This window comes from Protopterus annectens, chromosome 11.part0 (assembly GCF_019279795.1).
Source record: "Protopterus annectens isolate FY-2018-M chromosome 11.part0, PAN1.0, whole genome shotgun sequence".
Classification (NCBI taxonomy): domain Eukaryota; kingdom Metazoa; phylum Chordata; order Ceratodontiformes; family Protopteridae; genus Protopterus; species Protopterus annectens.
The window spans coordinates 1,461,513,604-1,461,532,625 of NC_056745.1; the positions used below are offsets into that span (position 1 = coordinate 1,461,513,604).

General features: G+C 38.2%; 1 long non-coding RNA gene across 1 annotated transcript in view; it reads left to right on the top strand.

Annotated features, from left to right (window-relative positions):
• The window catches only part of LOC122815904, a 629,944-nt gene that overhangs the window by 503,573 nt on the left and 107,349 nt on the right, over positions 1 to 19,022 (top strand). Inside the window, exon 3 of the long non-coding RNA XR_006367012.1 lies at positions 13,842 to 14,110. This is a non-coding gene — a long non-coding RNA (uncharacterized LOC122815904). The remainder of the gene's footprint in view (positions 1 to 13,841; positions 14,111 to 19,022) is intronic.

The following is a 19,022-nucleotide window of genomic DNA, read 5'->3' on the forward strand; positions in this document are numbered from 1 at the left end:
GGAAGCAGTGCAATCCCTGTCTTCCTTGAAACCATGGTTCAAGTGTTCAGTGAGATGGGCTTTAAGTGTCCATTACACAATGTAAACTGACTTCTTTGTGCCTAAATGCAAACACTTATCCAAATAGCAAACTTAAATGCCTTGCCAGAAGGGTACAACAATTTAATAAAAGAAGATGAGGAACCCAATAATAATATTAAAGAGACACTATCTTTTTTGTTTTATGTCTACCAATAAAAGTTTTTTTTTTTTTCACCAGGCTTGTTAGATATGAGATCATCTTATTCCAACATAAAAATATGTGTTTATAAGGGACAAAACTAAATATAAGGAATGAAGGAGTTTTGAAAAACAAAATCTTCCATTCAATAAAAGGGAGTTAATGTAATTTTATTTCTCTTAGTCATCAGCATGATCATATGTATTTTTTTATATTAACCATCACCAGTAAAACACTTACCTCATATTTTGGGGAAACAGCATCACATGAATCAACCGTGGGTGGGTGGGGAGGACTCTCCAACCATTAGCTAGCAGGTAAAGTAAGTGCATAAGTCAGAAACCACCTACTATAGGTGTTCCTAGTTCTCGCAAAACTTTTCAAAGAACAACTACAAAAGTAATTAAAGGCTTAGAAGATGCTCTGCTCAATAAGAATTGTTCTGCTGGTGTTGGATGATGTTGCACTATAATAACATATTAAGAGACTTGTAGAGTTGCTGAACAGACTGGAATAGTATGAATTTAAAATCCAGTAATAACTGTACAATGATTGATTAGTCTGAATATATTGGCCCAATTCTAACATATAACTAACTTTACACAAGACACATCTGAGGTTATAGAAGACGTTGATTAAACGGCAGAAGAATGATATGAAAGTACAACACAAGCCAGACGAAGAGCTACATATAATAAAAACAATAACACATTTATCAAAAAAAAAAAAAAGAAGTCAAGATTCATTACATGATTTCACAGCTGTCTATGACAGATGAAAAGGTAAAGGAATCTGGAAAATGTACTGACACAGACTTAGAAATGTAATTGTTGAAAGAAATTATGATAAAAGGCTGTCCAGAATAAAGTCATAATTTGCAAAGGAAATTCAGTCTTACTTTTTATTTATGGAAGCAAACTGTGTCCAAGGTTGCCGAGATTACCATAACTGTTCAGCTATTAGAAAATGCTTAAAGTACACAAATTACATCTTGATATAGTAAACTGCAAAGAAAAAAAAAAACAAGAGACAGTACGTGCTCACCAGGAACTTCAACCATATAAAGCAAGTATTACAAATCTGTGATGTGTGTAATTCATTCCATAATAATAGTAACTGAATCCAGAAGAATAAAGGTAACTGATATGCGTTATGACTGTCTTATTGTTTAAAGAATATATATAGCCATGAAGTTGTGTTGACAGAGCATTCCTTTGATCAAATAAGTCATGTACTTAGTATGTGTAGATTATTACACCTAAATATTTTGAAATGGTGACTTTAAAAAAGACTTTAGATGGAAGTGTGATGAAAGCACTGGACTGAGTCTTCTTAAGCACACTTGGTATTATCATGTCAGAGGAACAACAGTGGATGTAAAGCATGTGAGTAAAGCAGGAGGTGATGAAGGCAAGGTGAAAAATATCCATAGAGTTACAAACCAACTGAAGAAGAGCACTAACATTAGTTTTGGGCATTTCCATGTTATAGTTTTGGGATACATAAATACTCCATTGGAGAATCTCGTCTTGGTCCAGCTTGGTTACTAATGGGAAGGAAATCAAAAATAAAATTATCAGTGTTATTCCTTCCTGATGATACAGTGGTGCAGTGGTTTGTGTTGTCACCTCACAGCAAGAGGTTCTCTGGTTCAATTCTTGGCTGGGGTGTCTTCTGTACAGAGTTTGTATGTCCTCCCTTTGTTTGTGTGGTATTTCTCTGGGTGCTCCGGTTTCCTCCCACATTGCAAAGACATGCATCTAGAGTATTTCTCCCTGGGCCTCTGCTGAAAATTGGCAAGTTCCAAGTCGGACTTTCCTGATAAACAAATGCTAAATAAATACTAATACCAGAAAATGAATACAATGAAGAAAAGATGCTTGAAAATTGTGGGGTACTTCAAAAGAGTCTTTGTTGCAGAGAGGCGATTGACTGAGAACTCAGCAATCAGGGAAGGGTCAGCAGTGTTATACTGTTGTACTTAGTCAAGCAGATAAGTGAAAATCCTTTGTGTTACAATGAGAAGATGAATAGTTGCATTGTTCTTGATGTAGTGGAGAAACCGGAGAGATTTCTTTTAAGACAAGATTGTCCATTTGAGAGAGCCAAATTCAATCAATGTAGCACAGAGCTCCAAAACTGTACTAGAACCAGAGATTGTAGTTCACTCTAACTGGATGAACCAAGAGAGTCCACTTCCATCCCACCCATAGCTAGGATTATATTACCTTTATTGGGAATACTCTTAACCTCATATCCTCCAGTATGTACATCTGTAAGTCGTAAAGCTAAGCCTGACAGCTATATTTATTTCATTGCTAAAATATACTTTCATTTAAGCCCCTCCACTTAGAATGTACTGACCTCCATGCAGCCAGCAATTATTTTGTCATATTGACCTATTCAAATAAGATTCCTTCATTTAACCCTTCTACTAGTAGTCTGTAGCTCTGATTACAAAGTACACATACCATGGAAAGGGGACTAATTCAGATTACTAACTCTTGGCTGCTGTGCGTCCTCGGCTCTAGCTACCTACCTATTCCTGCCTAGCTGCCTGTCCTGCTTTCGGGTTGATAACCTGCCCTACCTGAAGACCCGGGGTCCCTGCATTAAATAATAACTGCTTTCTCTTCCTAAAATCAAGGAATAGAGGCTATCTTCTCCCTGAACTCATCCCTTCAAGGAAGCCAGAAACCTGCCTAGCTGCCTGTCCTGCTTTAGGGTTGATAACCTGCCCTACCTGAAGACCCTGGGTCCCTGCATTAAATAATACCTGCTTTCTCTTCCTAAAATCAAGGAATAGAGGCTATCTTCTCCCTGAACTCATACCTTCAAGGAGGCCAGAAACCTGCCTAGCTGTCTGTTCTGTTTTAGGGTTGATAACCTGCCCTACCTGAAGACCCTGGGTCCCTGCATTAAATAATACCTGCTTTCTCTTTCTAAAATCAAGGAATAGAGACTATCTTCTCCCTGAACTCATCCCTTCAAGGAAGCCAGAAAATATGTTTGTTACTGTATGTAAAATATATTTTTTCCATACTAAGTAGGTAGTAACTTTCCCTTCCCTGCCAGGATAGCCAGCAGTGTTACTCCTCTGTACTCCTCTACCTTCATCCCTTCCCTCTTGTTGCTCCTGCACTTGACTTCACTTTTCCCACCCTTACTCCTAAACCCACTCCCCCCCCCACACAAGCTACTGCAGCAGTACAGTGTGTGCCCACTAGAGGGCACCCTTTTCCTAGTACACCTAGCCTGCAGCTTCTAAATAGAATCTCTTAGGTAATTAGTTTTACCTTACTCGTTTCATTCTGTCCCACTTTCCCCTTTTACATTCACCATAATTCTCTTATCTACCCAACCTGCTCAAACAATCATTACCTCTATTACCTCCTTCAGCTACCTCCTCCTAACTTACCTCTAGTAGTCAGCATTCCACTGATTGTTTTCCTCAGGTCTTCTTCCTTTACTTAGCTCTACCCACTCTGTTCACCCTGTGGGCTCACTCCATTCCCCTACCCTACCCCCAAATCTCACCCACCCCACTGCATCTGACCTTATACCTCTCTAGCCACACCCACTTACACAATTAACCTATCCCATCCCGCAATCTCGTTAAAGCTATCCATCTTGTAAGACACTCCTCCTATTTTAACACACACTTCACCCTTCCACTCTCCACCCTCTACTTTAGAAGCACTATGCCTATTCCATCCTTATCAACTTTATTCAAAACACTACTTCTATTTTCAATTCTTCCTTTCCTTTGCATTCCCTATACCCTAACTGCTTATGAACATGTCAGTTACTCTAGCTTCCACCAGCCCAAAAAACAAACATCCCCTCCTGCTTTACCAACCAGCCTTAAACATATAAACATAACATCCTCTACCAACTATTTCCTCCCAAAGTATCATAGAGTCACCCATATTAATTATAAACACCACCTTATCAAGAGAGGACATAATATACTAAATCCTTCTCTAATCTACACATATAGACTACACCTACACCTCCTACTAGATGGTGATATACATCCCAATCCAGACCCTACCAACATTAGTCCTGCTTCCCCAAGTAGACCTTCTACCTCTCCTCCTCACACCCCTACAAGGCCTCATAACTCCCTCTTCTTAGCTCACTTAAATATACAAAGTGTGAACAATAAAGTTACCTGGATATAACATTTTAAAAGTGGATCGCCTTAACAAGAAGGGAGGGGGTGTGGCCTTAATATACAAAGCAGGCTCCAACTTTCACTACTAGATGCTCACCCACCATCCAATACCAACTCTGAAATTTTTATCACTAAGCTACAGCTAAATACTTGCAAATCCATCTACATTTTATGCTCATATCTTCCTCCAGGTAATAACATCAACTCCCTAGAAAATATCCTTTGCTGGCTGTCCATTAACTATCCACAGAAAACCATTGTGCTAGGTGACTTCAATATAGACCGGAATACCTGTAATACTGATAACCCAACTAATCACATAAATCTACATGGCTTCTCCCAAATTATCACCTCACCTACTCGCATCCATAAACTCACCAACAAAGTCACCACCCTAGATTGGATCCTAAGAAATACCCAGTCCATAACCTATAATGTAGGTATCCTGCCAGAAGAGCTTAGTGATCGCTCCCTAACCTATATTATTAGGAAAAAGCTCAATATACCCTGCCCTACAACTTTTAGAACTACTCGCTCAAATAAACATTTCAACCCAGAACACCTCCTAAATGAACTGCGTGTATGTAACTGGACACCATTAAAACACCTCCAACTTGAGGAAGCTGTAGCATACTTCAATTCCAAGTTCCTTGAAATCCTAGACTACCATGCCCCATCCTGTACCCTTAGGAACACCACCAAAACAGCACCATGGCTTACTAAGGAAACTAAGAAAAACATTTTGCTAAGAAACAAATTCTGGGCCAAATGGTGTACCTCTAAAAACCCATCTGATCACTTAAAATTTAAACAACTCAGAAACTCTACTAAAACATCTATAATATCAGACAAAAACAATTCTTCTTCCAACTTCAAAATACCAACCATCAAAGTCCACAGAAATTCTTGTCAGGTATCACTAGACTCATTCACCCAGGGCAATTCTAAAACTCCAACCCCATCTGGAATTACCCTTGACACTCCCAAACAAATTGCTGACTCCTTCAATATCTTCTTTACTGAAGCCATCCAGTCACTTGCTAACTTTCTACCTCATGTATCCTCTAATCTTCCCTCCTCCTTACATACTTCCTTGCCCACTTTCCAACTCTGCCCTGTCCCCACAGCCCTCATCTGTACCCTCCTTCAAAACCTCAAACCCTCTGCCCCTTCAGCAGACCATTTGCCTTCTAAATACCTTCAAATTGCAGCCAGAGTTATTGCCCACCCAATCTCTACCCTTATAAGTAGAACCATTATTGAAGGTACTATCCCATCCATCTGGAAAGTTTCACATATCATCCCACTACATAAAGCTGGCAACTCATCAGAACTTTCAAACTTCCATCCAATTGCCCTCCCTTCTCCCATAGCAGAAATCATGGAAAAATGCATCCACTGTCAACTATTAGACCATCTTCTTCAAAATAGCCTATTAGCCAGCTCCCAGCATGGCTTTCGACCTTTGCATAGCACCACTACTACCCTCCTTTCCTTCTCTGACTACATCAACAAAAATCGCAACAATAATACCCTGTCCTCTGCTATCTTTATTAATCTTTCAAAAGCATTTGACATGGTTAACCATCAGCTACTGCTGAATCTTCTCAAGTCCCTCTCATTTGATACTCAAGCATTACAGTGGTTTTAGTCCTATCTAGACAACAGGCAACAGGCAGTGCTATGGGAAAACACTCTATCCTCCCACCTACCTGTCACCCTTGGTGTACCCCAAGGATTCATGTTAGGCCCTCTTCTGTTCTCTATCTTCATAAATGATCTATCTATTAGTATCCCCCAAGCTGTAACTATACAATATGCAGACGACTCCACATTAATATCCTCAGCCACAGGGCCATCTGAACTGCATTCCCTCACCCAGAATACCTTTGAGCTTGTAGAAGAATGGTTTCTACAGTGGTGTCTCCTCCTTAACCCCAAAAAGACTAAACTCTTGCTGTTTACTCCTACACAAAAGTCCACCCCACTTAACTTCTCTATCAAATCTAAAATTGGTACAGTCATATCTCCTAACACTACTATCAAACTCTTAGGAGTAACTATTGACCACAGACTTAACTATGACACTCACATCAGCATCACAATCAAATCAGTAAACCAAAAACTAGGCTCCCTCTACAAAATAAAGCCCTTCCTTACTCCCATAGCTAGAACTACTATTGCCCAAACTCACCTTATCTCTACTCTCTTTTATGCCTCTCCTATATATACCAATCTATCCAAATGCAACCTCCACAAGCTGGCAGTTTCTTACAATAATATTGCCAGATTTGCTACCAGCTCCCCTTTTAGAACCCACCACTGCCTAAATCTGAAGCAGCTTGGGTGGCTTGAATTGCACAATCAAATTTTATTTCATCAACTGATTATTGCCCAGAAAACATACCGATTCTCACTAGTCTTATCTGGCCATATAAAAATCTTACAAACCTACGCTCAGCTAATAAACTTCTGGTATCCATACATAAATCCAACAACAAAGCAGGATTTTCCCTTTTCTCTAATACTGTGGGGAAAGTTGGAACCTACTTCCCAGTGAACTTACATCTCTATCTTCAACTACACTCTTCAAAAAGAAACTAAAACAATACCTTACAAACCATTGGCTGTGTCCCTGTTCAAACCCTGACTAAGACTATCTCTGTCTATTTTCATCATAATCAGTCTTCCCAGGTTTCTTACTCACTTTATTGCCACTTCAAGGTCTCTAACATCTAGTTGCTCTAGTTGCTGTTATTGCACCTAAGAAAGATGTAAATTACCTCTTTCTGTCTCTTGATGAGTTTCTCCCCCTCCACTTACTCTCCCAATCCTGTTTTTTTAACTACCCTGATCTCCCATATCCTTCTGAAGACTTTCTTCCCAGTGTTCACACACAAAAAACCAAAAAAAAACACTAAGTATTACCTTATCTTATTTTTGTGCTATTCTTCTGTTCCATCAATGTTTGCTAAATTACCTTAGTCACCTGTTTTTATTTAGCAACCTATCTGTATCTGAAGTTTAATGTTCTTAACTGAATACTTAATACTCTGTGTGTTTATCTGTTTTAATGTGGAGCTTTTCTCCCGGGGCCTCTACTGAAAATGGACATATATCCGGCTAGACTAGCCCGGTCAACAAATGTAAAATAAAAAATAAAATAAAAAATAAATAAATACTGTTAAAATCATCACACTTTATCCATCAAACTGTTACATTGCAAAGTCTGCATCCACTACACTAAACTTAAATTGCTATTGTAGCCAAAAATGAGGATAAAGTCATATTTGCATCTCTGAGAAAAAAAAATTCAAACTATATACATATGGCCCCCTTTCCATTTTAAATGGAGAAATAGTTACTAACATTGCTCTGCTAGTGCTTCACATAGTATTATTCTCATTGAGTACTGGGCATTCCACGTGGAATAAACTGCCAAGTATAAATGCCTGCACTGTTTGCAACAACATCCATTTGTAGTCCATTGTCCAGTGAATCTGTGCTAGATGAATAATTGGAGAAGTGACAGCAGCTGGATGAATGCTGCCGTGTAGCAGTCCTTCCAAAACACTGAAAGAGTCGTAAGGGTAAGACATTTGGGTAGAGGACTCATCGACATGCATCACTCTATAGTGTTATTCCTGAGGCCTTAACCCCTTTATTGTCCTGTGCGGCCTCTGATCCACACTAGAATATCCTGAAAGACATGAAGAAGATCTATGATATATAAAAAAGTGTGAAATACTGACACGCATGACACAAATCATGGATGACCACACCCTATACATCTTTTGTCTTTGTCAGCAATAGCCCTGTAATTACTCCTACGTACAGAGGACATGACTGTACATGGTATATAAATGCAACAGTACCAACACCTGTTTACTTTATAAAAATAGTTGTATTCATAGGCACACCATATAGCCCCCATGAAAGTACAATATATGCTGTCCATATGTGCAGCATGTAATTTCATGGGTGGTGCCAATGTCAGCATTGCATCCAGGTATGGTATTGTTAGTTCCATGTCCAGCAAGGGAGGCCAGACTCACCTTCACATCATTTATTGCAGTTGGAGGATGCCCACCAAAGTAGCATTCCTGTATATCTCAAATTTCTTTGCACACTGTCATGTCCAGTGAGTGGTTTGAATTGTGTATCTATGGACACCAACAGCATTCACCTTCCTGACTATATCATCACACAGCCACACACACTGACCACACTTTGTGTCATAATTACACAGTGCATTTCCACACTGCTGTAATGCCTCCAGGAGCACCTTATTCTCCTCAGATAACATTCTGTCATAGTCACACAGCCATCCTGGTGTTGTCACTACCTATCATGGAACATAAAAAAATCAATTGTTCTAAGACTAGATGTGCATATAAAATATGCATCTGCCAGTGGCATATTTAAAAGATGGTACTCGTGCAGCTTTAAACGACAAGCATGGAGTCATCATGTAACTAAATATTAACAAAAGCATACACAGGGGTGACTCTTTATATACATTGCCAAACTATATTCCCAGAAAGCTAATTCAATAATAATTCAGTTTTACCTACATTAAGTACAATCCACAGTATATGTAATAATAGTTATGCAGATAGCTGTGCAGTTTGGTGAAAGGTGTTGGAATATGGGATTATATATGAGGGTAGTATTCAATGGCAGACGTTTCCATTCTGAATCAGAAGAAAATCTTCATCTCATGCTACTCCACAGTGCTCAGTCACTGAACGGAATGCCCATTTGTCATGCATTTATTTGTATGGCCAATTACATTTTCCTTTATCAATGAGACTTATTTATATTGAGTGTTAGTCAATTAAATTCATTTCCTTTGGAGCAAGTTGAAAGCATAATGTAGCATCCTACTCATATGATAGGATTATTGCAGGATGCTCTGAAGCTATTCATTGGACATGTTATTGCAGTTGGCAACATATGATGTGACATAGTACTGTGTGCCATCTATATGTCTAATGTTAGGCAGTACATCCTAATGTCATGGATGTTTGAATTCATTGGACATGTTATTGCAGTTTGCAACATATGATGTGATATAGTACTGTGTGCCATCTATATGTCTAATGTTAGGCAGTACATCCTAATGTCATGGATGTTTGAATTCATTGGACATGTTATTGCAGTTTGCAACATATGATGTGACATAGTACTGTGTGCCATCTGTATGTCTAATGTTAGGCAGTGCATCCTAATGTCATGGATGTTTGAATTCATTGGACATGTTATTGCAGTTTGCAACATATGATGTGACATAGTACTGTGTGCCATCTATACATCTAATGTTAGGCAGTACATCCTAATGTCATGGATGTTTGAATTAATTGGACATGTTATTGCAGTTTGCAACATATGATGTGACATAGTACTGTGTGCCATCTATACGTCTAATGTTATGCAGTACATCCTAATGTCATGGATGTTTGAATTAATTGGACATGTTATTGCAGTTTGCAACATATGATGTGACATAGTATTGTGTGCCATCTATATGTCTAATGTTAGGCAGTACATCCTAATGTCATGGATGTTTGAATTCATTGGACATGTTATTGCAGTTTGCAACATATGATGTGACATAGTACTGTGTGCCATCTATATGTCTAATGTTAGGCAGTACATCCTAATGTCATGGATGTTTGAATTCATTGGACATGTTATTGCAGTTTGCAACATATGATGTGACATAGTATTGTGTGCCATCTATATGTCTAATGTTAGGCAGTACATCCTAATGTCATGGATGTTTGAATTCATTGGACATGTTATTGCAGTTTGCAACATATGATGTGACATAGTATTGTGTGCCATCTATATGTCTAATGTTAGGCAGTACATCCTAATGTCATGGATGTTTGAATTCATTGCACATGTTATTGCAGTTTGCAACATATGATGTGACATAGTATTGTGTGCCATCTATATGTCTAATGTTAGGCAGTACATCCTAATGTCATGGATGTTTGAATTCATTGCACATGTTATTGCAGTTGGCAACATATGATGTGACATAGTATTGTGTGCCATCTATATGTCTAATGTTAGGCAGTACATCCTAATGTCATGGATGTTTGAATTCATTGCACATGTTATTGCAGTTGGCAACATATGATGTGACATAGTATTGTGTGCCATCTATATGTCTAATGTTAGGCAGTACATCCTAATGTCATGGATGTTTGAATTCTGCCACTTTTTCTGAACTGACAGTTTGAACTATGACAACTTTTTTAACAGGTACACATATGCAGAGAGCTATAACCTTAGAGGATATACTGCATGAAGAAAAGGGAGTCAACAGGCAGATATTATGGGAGAGTAGAAGATCTTGATAATGCTTTCCCTAAGTAGCTACTATGATGCCCACTTATATGGACAATATATGGGTCAATTTTATTATGAAAAATCCATGGTGTCCACTGAAATCCTGAGCTGGACAAAGATCCACTGAAAGCAAGTGCAGGTGGTGCTCCATTTTGCAGACCTGACACTAAGGGGGGGGGTTATAATATCTGCAGCACTGGCCACAGCAGGTTGTAGCCATGTTGCCATTTGAATTCAATGTGTATATATACATTGCATATTGTAGTGTTTTTAACAAATGTGTATAATTTTGGGCATTTTTGTACTTTTCACAGTAAGTATTGCTGAACAGCATAGATTCATAGGTTCATAAGTACTTAGTAAGCATACATTTAAGGAGACCATTGAGAGCCTAGCCTAGTTTCCAATTGCCTCGGAACTCTGTGTGTTTAATTGATTTGTTGAGAGTCATACAGTAGGCAAATGAAGGCAGAGGGAATCAAACCTTGGACTTCAAAAACTTAATTTCATTTTTTTATCTTATTTGTCAGCTAAACCCAGTGAATATATATGCACCTCTTTAAGGGTAACCTAAGAGCATAGCTTGTGTAAGTGATTTCCTTAGAGTTACATAGCAGGCAAATGGAAGATGAAGGATGCAAACACTGGACTACAGGAAGCACCTTGTTAATAGTTCACAGCCTTAATCCTCTTTACAAACTGCAGTTTTGAGATGTGTGTGTTTTGCATGCTGGGAATGCATAATCTTTTGACATGTTGGGACCAAAGGTGATTACTGGTAACTGTATATGCTAGTTAGGCATGTGGGTTTTAAATCTTGCAGGTATCCAGATAAGGGAATAAAGTATGAATTGTATGCACTGCATTGGATTTAGTCCAGAGAAATAGTTTCTGTTGAACGTATGTAGGTTAACCTTAACACAGGTTTGGCTGCTTGAACGCCCCTGGCTTTGCATCAGGATGTGTACACATCTACTTTACATGACATGTGTTTTTAAATGCAGATATATGTGCAATGAAATATACATGAGCATATATGGCCAGGGTCTATATTATATAAATGAAGCATTAAAATGTTGACTCACCTTTGATTGACCCCTATTTCTCGAAGCTGCACAACATCAAACGGCCAAATCATTGATTTCTTTCCAAGGGAAAGAAATCGGTTGGCCGTGCTTTTAAATCTGCCCTTTTCCCAACTGTAGTGCAATCTCGGAGTTAATATATTTAGCTGGGGGCGTGGGGTGCTCAGCCCTCTACATTGGGGGGTGTGGGTGGTGAAAGCCCCCACTTTAATAGTGTTTGTTGTAATGCGGTGTGTGTGTTTGGGCTACCGATTTCTTTCCCTTGGAAAGAAATCAGTGATTTGAGGGTTTGATGTTGTGCAGTTTCGAGAAATAGGGATCGAGCAAAGGTGAGTCGACATTTTAATGCTTCGTTTATATAATATAGACCCTATGGCCACTGCATGATTTATTTATTTATGTGTTTGTCTGTTTGCTTATTTATTTATGTTACAGTTTGGTAACTAGGTATGTAGCTGGTTTGTGGATCCTTTTTAGCCACGACCTGGGCCTTAGGCAAATTACAAATGTATAAACAAAGTGGAGTTATGAAAGCCCACCCATCATTCAGATTTACACTGACGTCAGAGAACAAATAATAATATAACATTGTGAAATGATTGTTTAGCCAACAAATTACACCGTAGCAATTCACTGAATAAAACTGGCATCAGCACTTGCTCACTGTATACAATGTTGCAATTGAAATGTCTGTGATTGTAACTTTACATTACAAGTATCTCACTATGTAGAGTACATAGAATAGATATATGTGGTAGTAAGTAGTCATTCTTTGAGGTTACCTGTGCTTTAACTACTCAGTAAAAAAAGGTTATGAATTATGCACAATATCAATGTGATAAGTATATATATTATGTACAATAGTAATATGTCAGTATTCTTTATATCTGACCTTTATGGAAGCATTGAGAGGGACCTCTATAATGAATCCATTGCCTGGTGGAGTAAAGTTTCACCATGGCTCTAAAGCATACACATGATATGTCATTGTAGAGGTATTCAGATAGTGCAGTTTCGAAACCCTGGGTGGAATATTGGCTATTTATTTCTAGGAGTTGTTTATTCCACAATACAGGTCCAAGTTTGGAGAAGACACACTCCTCAATGATGGTTTTTAAAGAAAACCAGATTAAGGACAGGCTGTTTTGTTGTCTACTTCTTAAGAGTTAAGTTTATTCCCCGATTGGTAGTTTTTCTTCTTTGAGTTTGACAGTATCCATCCTTTAGAATTTTATAAACTAGACTGCCCAGGAGGAAGGTTGACCTTTCTGTCACGTTCATCCACTTGAAACTCTAAAAGAGGCTACAATGAGGCAATCTCCATAAGAACATATAGGAAATTGCCTGTAGGATGAAAACATTAACCAGAGTTATGGAACATGCAATGACATGCCCCTCTGATACACCACACAGTGGAGTCTCTGATGAAGTGTCACCCTGTGGGCCACAGTCGCCTCTCTGTATGTTAGTGTTTCATATCTGGCTGTATAAATACACATTTTACCAGGGACCTGCACTGTCTGGCTGTACTGCGCTGCTTTGCATCTTCACTTGTCTGGGGTGTTCATATTGTTGTATGTGTGGACATGGGAAATGCTTGATTTAGTATTGGAATTACATTTTATTATTGTATAGCATGTGTGCAACTTATGAAGACTATGAGCTGTTGATAATCTGCAATATAATCTGCATTTTGTAGTCCAGGGTTTGATTCACTCAGCCTGTACTAGCCTGGTGTGTGACTCCCAGCAATTCAGTTAATCAAACTGTGCCTGTGCACTGAGTCTGAAAGATGTCCATATGGGTTAGTAATTCTACCCCAGTTAACAAACATAAATAAATGCATCAAAAATCATCTGTGTGTCAGTTATCAGTGTTCATGGCCATAATGTCAGTTTGTGACTTTGGTTACACTATCTATAACACATTTGTGTTGGCATTTCTGGTTAGACAACAGGCATTTTCTCACATTTTCTTATGTTGTTTGCCTTACTTACAGCAATATCACCCCAGATAAGATTCCCAGAATGAGCATGAAGAGGGCATGGTGGCTTAGCAATAATGTATCATCAGATTTAACATCAGCCTGAATGCTTAGCAACACTGTATCATCAGATCTATTGCCAGCTTGGAGGCTTAGCAACAATGCATCATCAGATCTATTGTCAGCTTGGAGGCTTAGCAACAATGTGTCATCAGAGCTATCTTCAGCTTGGAGAGATGCTAGAGTGTGGTGATAGGATTGTCTTCTGGGAACCTATGGCTCAGGTAGGTCTATTCAATGCATAATATAAGCTGCACACCACTGCAAAGTATGCTGGTACCCTGCTTTCAGAAGCTGACATGTACAATAAATAATATTATGGCATTGTAGCTCAACCAAAACTCTCTTTGAATTGTCATCCCTTCACCAGGTTTCTTAGCTGTCTATCCAACTGACAAAAAGCAGTTGAATGGTAGGAAGAACTCTCCTCCCTCGGACCTATTACCACTGGTGTTCCACACGGGTCAATCTTGGGCTGTCTTCTTTTTAGTATTTTTATAAATAAACTTCATAATGCCACTGGAGAGACTCCCTCTCACTTCTTAATGCCAAGAAAATGAGACAAGACCTTCAGTTTTCCAGCCGCCTTACAAATCCATGTCCACCTCCCAACTATTCCACAATACATCAGTGAAGAAATACTAATAGCCAAACTCCTCCTAAACAGTCAGAAATCCATAATCACTGTAGTCGCCTATACCAAGACTACCAAAATCATACTTGCCTACTTGTTATCTACTTTCAACCAAGAAACCATCCTGCGCGGTGACTTTAACATAGATTAGACCTCTAACAAACCTAACTCTACCCCCCATAACATTAGCTTCTATCACTCGGATGATCCAAAAACTAATCTGATTTGGCAAAGTATCCAAACGGACACCCATACTACACTGCATACTCTCAACCCTGAACAATTAAGCAAGCCAGCATCCTACCAGACTCTCCCAATGATCATCACTCCACCTACATCAACAGAGAATATCGCAAGCCCTCCAAACCTCTGTATTTCAACTCTGTTAGAAACATAACTGATTTTAATAAATCCGTATTTAATGACAAACGTAAACAATGTCACTAGAAACCTATCAAATAAATGCCTCTAAATGAAGCTGTCTGTCACACTGCTTCTTAACCATAGTAAACCAACACCCACGGAATCATAAAAGAGTGAAAATAAATTCTGCCCTATAGCTATCCTGTCACACTAAACACCTCATGAGAGACAGAGACAACGTCTGGAAACAATAACACAAAACCATGACCAAATCCTACCTATATACATATCATTGTCTCAGAAACAGCTAAGAGACGCAAGTTCTTTTTGATAAAAAGAACATCTTTTCCACAACCAGATCACACGTACAAAAAAATCTTCTCCACAACCAGATTACACATTAAAAAAACAGAAGATTTTGGCAAAATTTAAACATCCTTCAAAAACCAGGCAGAAAACCCACCCCAAATCATTTCTCTTCTGAAACCATCAGGGACATTGCACACAAATTCAACAAACAGATTATATCCAGTACTCTGCTTAACTCAGATAATAACAACCTATACCCCCCTAACTCTCCTGACCATAGTTCCACACCCCAATTCAACCTATACAGCTTCCTACCCCAACTCAACATATAACAACCTACATCCACCCCACCTAACCCCCGACCACAGTGCCTCAGCCCAGCTCAACATATAACAACCCACCCCACCTTACCCACTCAAACCACAGCTCCATACCCAACTCAATCTAAAAAACATCCATACAAAGACTGTCATAAAATCCAATAAAAAACTGAAACCCACAACACTAACTTCTGACAACCTTCCATCCAAATACTTTAGTATAGCCACTGACACCTTTTGCTACCCTAAATCGATCCTAATTAATAAATCCATTACAAAAAAACTACACCCCAGTTCTACAAAAAACTTCCTTCATTATCACATTATACAAAAGTAGCACATCCACTGAACTGGCAAATTATCAGCCTATAACAATCTTTCCTGCCCTCTCCAAAGTACTTGAAAAATGTGTACATCAGCAACGCCTAACCTTTCTACTTGATAACCAATTACTTTCTCCAACTAAATGTAGTGTTCAACCCCACACAGTATCAAGACTGCCCTACCACATTTCCTAGATACCACTGATTAAAATAAAAACTCAGGTAATTTTATCTCCATGCTTTACATGGACTTGTCAAAAACCTTCAATGTGGTCTGAAATCAACTACTCCAAGAAGTAAATCTTGTAGGCCAAACACCTCCCTTAACTAACTGGTTCATCACCTACCTGAAGAATCGTACCCAGCCTGAAAATGGAATGAGTCTCTCTCTACATTCCTTCCAATCACAACATGAGTCTCCCCAGGCATCCATACTTGGGCCAGTACTTTTTAATATCTTCATTAATGACATGCACAAGGAATCAAAACTCGCCATCATAATACAATATTCTGACAATTCAGCTTTAGTTTGATCAGCCTCAAATTTTTTCATCTGAAAAGCATCACACAGGAACCTTTCACATCTATAGAAAACTGGCTAAATAATTTTCAAATGCTCTTAAACCGCAATGAAACCAAACTAATCCTATTCCTTCCTAAAATCACAAGTCAAAACAACACTGACCTTAAAATTATCTCCTCAAACAACACAAAAATTGAAAATATCAAAAACACAAAATTGCTAGGAGTTTCCACTGATAACACGTTAAAAGATGCCCTGCAAACTAGGCTCTCTTTATAGAGAAAATACCTGCTAAGTGATCATAGTAACAAAAAAATAGCTGCCACCTCTCTTCCCATTCCTACCCTCCTGAATGCCTCAAAAATAGTCATAAATCTCAACTCTTCCACCAACCACAAACTAGAAAGCAGCTACAACAAAATTAGCAAATTCACCTGCAGCATCCCAAACCCCTTCCATCACTGCATGGCACTCAATACCCTCAAGTGACTTGAACTTCCTCAACACATTACCCTCTCCCAGCTATGCACAGCACACAAAATACTTCACCATCCACTTAGAACACCCTTCCTATGAAATCTCATCCAATGGCATATACCAAATAGAGCTCTAAGATTTTCAGAACATAAGCTAACTTTTGCTAATAAATATTATAATTATTATATTGACTCACTGTTCTCTGTTGCCATCTCCAAGGCATGGAACAAACTTCCAAACCACATCAGACTTTTCAGTAACTCACAGCAATCCAAATCCATCCAAAATATCACCTGGCAACTTATAAACTATGCAACTGTACCACACCTACAGTTTGAGGTATGCAATCCTAACTTTGTCAACTATGGGTAATATGTGAGTGATCATAAGCGGGTTGTCAATCATAATCTGTTTATTATATGTTCGACACATGGATGCCAACAAATTCACCTCTCGAGCAAAGTTTGAGAAATGAATCCTTACACCCATGTCGAGAATGCATAATTTAGGGATATGATTGGAGACCTAGTCATAATTCTTTGTAGTCCATGGAGTTTTATCTTCTCCATGTACTACTAGTTACAGTAAGAAGAGAAAAAAATGTTAAAGGTTTTGCTGGCTTTCAAAGCCATAAAGTACTTAGTCACTTAACAAGCACAGCATTGTCAGAAAGATAGTGACACACAGTCACCTTAAATTTACAATCACCTTACCATCCCTCTAAACTGTCCAGATTTTCTCAGAATGTCTGGATTTTTGTCTCATTTGTTTTGTCATTTTCTCTTAAAGTCCATGGTTTCACAGAAATCACAGAGGATTTAAGTCACTGAATAATGACATACATTTGAGTTTCAAAGTTTGTATTTTTCAGGCATAATACAGGTGAACACGCATCCTGTTATTCAAGGTACTTTCTAAGTTTGTAAGAGGGAGGGTCACCTTTATCATTATGAAAAGTAGGCAAAAGCTAATTTTATTCTGCCACTTTCATTTGCTGGTCAGTACTGACAGATTTAACTGCCTAGAGTAGGACCTAACCATAATAACTTAAGCAGGGGATGCTTACCATTTGTTAAGGTCAGGTGTTGTGCCACTATAGCACTTAACTGACTTGTATTTTTCTGAATATTAGTGTATAATCACCACCCTCCATGCACTACATGGTATTTTTGATTCTACTCACAATATCTTGAAAACATGTATTTCCTTAATCTGATATGCTTTGTAAATAATGTTTGTTGACTGTTTGCTTTGAAATACATTTTAATTAATAATGTAACAAATAACCACCAACAACTGCCAGAACCCACGTTCACAAAATAAAATAAAACAAATAATCCCAAAAGTACAGGTGGACCCAGGAAAAGCCAGACAAACCAATGTATCCAGTAAATCTTCCACTTATTGTAGACAAACATACATAAAAGTGTTTTCACAGTTAATTTGCTTTTTCAGATGTAATGAAACAATCAACTACAGCTCATTAAATACTGGTCCCTTACATAATTAACCAGTCACATGACAATCGTGGTTAACGATACCTCACAGTATATAAAACCTTTTACATACATATGAAATAAATATACATATTTAAATTGCAAAACAATAAATATACAAAATATATTAATTATTCCCTAGAAAACTATGTAATTTAAAATACAAATGAATTAAACCACACTTGTATATAAATAAAAACACACCAATTGAAGTTTTACCTAAACAAGAGTCTAGCCTACAGCATAGGCTTATTAGGAACCTTGTCATTTAGACCCTGTCCAAAATCAAATGTTCATTACATCTGAAGAAGCATTTTAACTGTGGAAGCACTTACGTATGTTTGTCTACAATAAACAGAAGACATACTGGATACATTGGATTGTCTGGCTTTTCCTGTGTCTGTACTTTTGGGATTATTTGTTTTACATTTTACATAATGTTTGCTGACTATTTTTTTAAATTGTCAAAAAATGTATTTCTGTCTTTGTCTGGGAGGTTTTCTCCCTGGGCCTCTGCTGAAAACGAGCACAAAAAACACAAAAAATCGGGTTCTCTATATAGGAATAAAATGCACCACACTAATCCTGCTAAAAGAACAATTGCCACAAGCTATCTTTTACCCTCTTTCCTAGATGGAGATTCCTAATAACCAAAAGCAAACAAGTAAATAAAATGTCCTTCAAACCAAAA